The sequence below is a fragment of the Elephas maximus genome, chromosome 3 (genome assembly GCF_024166365.1).
Source record: "Elephas maximus indicus isolate mEleMax1 chromosome 3, mEleMax1 primary haplotype, whole genome shotgun sequence".
Lineage (NCBI taxonomy): Eukaryota > Metazoa > Chordata > Mammalia > Proboscidea > Elephantidae > Elephas > Elephas maximus.
The window spans coordinates 60,157,601-60,162,665 of NC_064821.1; the positions used below are offsets into that span (position 1 = coordinate 60,157,601).

The 5,065-nt window shown below is 48.6% G+C and overlaps 1 pseudogene; it reads right to left on the reverse strand.

The window, feature by feature from the left end:
- Nucleotides 1-856: 856 nt before the first annotated feature.
- Nucleotides 857-4,463, reverse strand: LOC126072662 (phospholipase A2, membrane associated-like; annotated as a pseudogene).
- Between the last annotated feature and the right edge of the window lie 602 nt (nucleotides 4,464-5,065).

Here is a 5,065-nt window from a genome sequence, read left to right on the forward strand (position 1 = left end):
AACTATACTGGAATGCTTGGAGCTCAGACTCTCAATGTCCCTGCAGGGGATGAACACGCATGCACACATTTGCACATCCTCACATAAACATGTGTCTAGGTGTCAGGAGGGTTCAGTCCCTGGAGAAGGACATCATGCTTGGCAGAGTACAGGGTCAGCGGAAAAGAGGAAGACCCTCAACCAGGTAGATTGACACAGTGACTGCAACAAAGAGCTCAAGCATAACAACGATTGTAAGGATGCCTCAGGACCGGGCAGTGTTTTGTTCTGTTGTGCATAGGGTCACTATATGTCGGAAACGACTCAACAGCACCTAACAACAATAGCAATAAGACGTGTGCACAGCTGGCCTACATCTGCCATGTGCACATGGGGATGCCTGGTTTAAGGCTGACACATCTTCTTGTTGTTAGGTTCTGTGGAGTCCGAGTTGGCTCTGACTCATAGCGGCCCTATGTACAACAGAATCAAACACTGCTAGGTGTTGTGAGCACTTGTGCATATTCCCACAAATGTGTGCACATGGTTTGCCAATGAATTGCTTTATTCAGAAGAGACCCCCAGGACTGTAGATGCTCCAGCTAAGCAGGAAGTTGGACTAGGAGGAGATCAGAGAAGCCACCATCAGAGAAATCTCCTGCTGACTGAGGAAGGAGAGGGAAGGGGCCAGGCATAAATCAGCCAGGCTTTGGCTTCTCATTCTGGGCAAGGATAGAAGGGGAGCCCCCGGCTTGTCTCTAGGATGGGAGAGAGGTATTTTCTTCATTCCCAGGGGACTTGGCCAGGGCAGGGAGTGGCAGTGTTAGAGAAGGAAGCTCAGCATTGGGTGGTGAGGCTCTGGGGAAAGAGGCAGCTTTCAGCAGCTGGGGGTCTTCCCACTGCACTGCCCATTGGAGTAGTACTGGAACTTTTTATTATAGGTCTTCTGGTTTCTCGCCAAACAGTAGGCAGCATTTCTATCACATTGACACAGCTGGCTCTTGCAGAAGTCCTGTTTTGCTGAAATCACAAGAAAATAGACACGGGACAGGGGTTTTATATTTTATGACTTCTTCTGGGAACCCTGGAGGAGAAGACACAGTCCCTGTTCTCCAGAAGTTCCTAGATGGAGACAAGCACCTATGTTCAGATATTTCTGATTAATGGAGACAGGATTCCTGCCCTCAGGAAGATAGTTTCCAGTCTGATGGACACACAGTAGCCAAACACGGGGAGACTCTCTTACATGCCTTCCTAACTACCACTGTTTTCTTCTTCTTGCTAACAGATTTGTCCAGTGGGCCAAGTGCCCAGCCCCTGAGAATGGCTCCTGATTGATGTAAGCCAGCAAGTTTGCAGTGATTGATCTCTGGCTAACATGTGACCCCATTCTGGCCAATGAGTCACAGGAGAAGCTGCTGAGAACTTCTGGGAAGGATTATTTTCCTCCCTCAAAAGGGACGTGTACAATGGGAAAGCCTCTTTTGGAGTGTGAGGCCATGATGCTTGGAGCTGCAGCTTGTGTCTTGACACCACGAGTTAGGTACTGCCAACATGGCAGAGCAGTATCTAACAATATTGACAATATGGTTGAGAAGCTGCCCCAGCCTGGCATTGCCCTCTTCCAGACTTCTTGTTATGCGAGACTCATACAACCTCACTATCCTGATGCTTGCAACTCAAAGCCTTCTGAAGATACATGATCCTATGGAGAGGTCATAATGGGCAAGATGATCCTAAAGCACTTCTGATCCTAAAGTACTGAAGGTGTTGAGTGAGAGTCCATGATTTTTAAAAATTCTGCTCATGGATCTGCTGTCTGAGGACATTGAGCAAAGCCTTCTAGCCACCAGCTCATCCTTCTCTTCCCCTTCAGAGCAAAACTTTCTCCAAAAAATTATCTGTACTTACTCTCTCTACTTCTTCATTTCCATTTATACCCCAACGCACTCCAGTCTGGCTTTGCCCTCACCACTTCATGGGGACAGCTCTCACTGAGCTCTTCCTGACCTTCCTGCCTCTAAATCCAAAGGATTCTTGACAATCCTTACCTTGGCAAACCCCTCTGTTAACCTGGCTCTTGTTAATCTTCTCCTTTCTTGCAACCATCTTCTTACCAACTTTTTTGATCCTCCTTTGTCAGCTCTCCTCCTCCCTCTCTGATTATTCCTGCTCTATCTCTGTTCTGGGCCCTTCAGCATTAAACAGGTGATCATGTCCAGTTCTGCTGCTGACTCCTGATTTTATGTGTCCAGTGCAGACCCTTCCCCTGAGCTGCAAGTTCACACATCCAGCTGCCTGCTGGTCATCTCCTGGGTGTTCCAAGTCCCCTTCAACTCAATGTGTCCCAAACAAAACTCCTCCTCCTTCACCCCATGCCCCTGCCCAAGCCCTCTTCTTGTGGTCTTTATCTCAGTTGTGGTACTACCATCCATACAGTCACATGCCCACTTAACACCTTCCTATTCTAACCCCCTACCCAGTCAGTCACCAAACTCAGATATTTCTACCTTTCAAACCCATCTTAATTTCATTGTCCAACCCTTTCCATTTTGACCACCATTGTTTTATGTCAAAATCCTACTATCTCTTGGCTGGATTCCGGTAATAGGCTTCTCACAGGTCTCCCTTCCATCCTGCCTCCATCCACCCTGCAGCCACAGTGAGTCCCCAGAAATGCAAATCTCATGTCACTCTTTTGCTAATACCTCCTTCTTGCTTCAAGATGGAATCTTGGTGGTGCAATGGTTAAGTGCTTGACTGCTAACTGAAAGGTTGGTGATTCGAACTCACCCAGTGTCTGCATGGGAGAAAAGACCTGGCAATCTGCTCTCATAAAGATTACAGCCTAGAAAACACTATTGGGAAGTTCTACTCTCTCACCTGGGGTTGCTATGAGTTGAAAATCAAGTTGATGGCACCAAAAAAGAACAACCGTTGCTTTAGGATAAAATCTAAATGGAACATGGCCACGAAGGCCTTACTTGATCTGTTGTTGCTGTTGTTAGCTGTCATTGAGTTGGACCCGAACTCATGGGAATCTCATGCACAAATGAATGAAACACTGCCTGGTCCTGTGTCAACCCCATGATTGCTTGTGGATCAGATTCTTGTGATCCACAGAGTTTTCATTGGCTGATTTTCAGAAGTAGATCACCAGACCTTTCTTCCTAGTCCATCTTACTCTGGAAAGTCCACTGAAACCTGTTCAGCATCACAGCAACATGTAAGCCTTCACGAACAGATGGGTGGTGGCTGTGCATGCGGTGTATTGGCCAGGAATCAAACCTGCATGGAAGGTGAGAATTCTACCACTGAACCAACATTGCCCCTAATCGTCTTGATCTAGCCCCTTCCTATCTCTCCAGCATTGCCTCTCACCACTCCTCCTTTTCCCCACATGGCTCTGTTCAGCAACACAGAATTGCTTGCAGTTCCCCTGAGCACACTCCAGGTTTTGACTATGCTCTTGCCTCTTCCTGCCCTGCTCATCCAACTTGGCTATCCCTGCACAGTGTTTACGACTCAGCCTAGAGGCCACCACTTTCAGAAACCTCCCTTGAACTTCATGCTTTGTTAAGGGCTCCTTCTTTTTGTTTATTTCCTACTGGAGTCTTTACCATATTGGGCTTTCATTTTCTTTACCTCTCACTCAACTATGAGCCTTTGAGGCAGGGACAATATCCCTCTGTATTTCTATATCTGGTGCCCAGCCCAGTACTCAGCACAGTGGACACTGAATAAGGAAACCATGTGGGGTCATAGAACTGTGTCTTACCACAGACAATTTGGCTTCCACTCTTGGTAAACTTGTAATTCAGGAATTTGGTGCCACACCTACGTTTCTCCAGACGTTTATAGCAGCAGTCGTGTTCAGCGCAGCACCTGTGATGAGGATGTCCCATTGGGGTCACTTTCCCATGGCTCAAAGGAGCTAGCCTCCCCTGGGTCTCCCCTCCTTGGCCCTGGAGAGACATGGTGACTCTGGAGCCTAGAGCAGAGTTTCCACCCTGCAGACTGCGGTTCCAGCCTCGACCCCCTGGGGTTATGTGCCAGAAGTGAGCAGAGGGGAGAGAGATGAAGAGTGGCCTCACCGATCCGTCGCATCTTTGGGGGATCCTTTACCACCAAGACCACAGTGGCAACCATAGAAACCATAGCTGGATATAGCTTCCTTTCCTGTCACCAACTGGATCATTTTTCGGAAATCCAGTAAACTTCCCTGGACTTGCAGCAGGCCTGGAAGGAAACTGGTTGCTGATGGGGACTAGGCCCTGTGTCCTCCCTCCCTGCCCCTCTCTTCACTCCCTTTCTCCACCCTGCTGGTCTCTATCCCTCTCCCCCTTGGAGAGACCTTGCTGCCATGGGAAGGAAAACTGGGAGAGGCGGGTGCTTCTTGCCCTGGCCTGTCCCCCTTAGGGTGAAGATCAGGGTCAGCTCTTACCCAAGGCCACGATTACTACCTACAGCAGGAGGGTCTTCATGCTGAGAGTTCTGTGAGGGAGAAGCGCAGGTGGGTTTTTCTAGATTCCTCTCCCAGGTGGTCCCAGATTCTTTCCTTGGCCCTGTGCTCTCCTGTTCACACTCAGCAACCCTGGAGAATGGGTTTTGCAAAAGTGACACCCTTCGTCACACACAAGGTGTACAGGAGAGACCTCAAGTGATGCATGCAGACATGCATGCCCTCCTGATTTCCCAGCTCCGTTGAACAGTTTCGTGGACACAGAGTCCCTCAGAGCCAGCTAGACCCCACATAATACACTAATGAGATGCTCACAATCCTCTTCAGATGGAGAGTTCCTGGAAGGGTGGGACCAGGTTCTTCCCGACAAACAAGGAGTTTCCCAAGGTCAAAGCTGTGTCTCCCCCCTTAGACACATCTTGCATGTCCCCACGCCGAACTCAAGGCTTGATAATTCCATCCATGGAGTCTGATCCCAATATTTTTCTCCGGTATCCTCTATTTAAAAGACTTTCCAACCCCTTACACACATACACATACACAGACACAATGCTCTCTCTCTCACACACACACACACGCTCTCTTGCATTCAAACACTAGTGCAAGGGTCCTTCCATACAACAC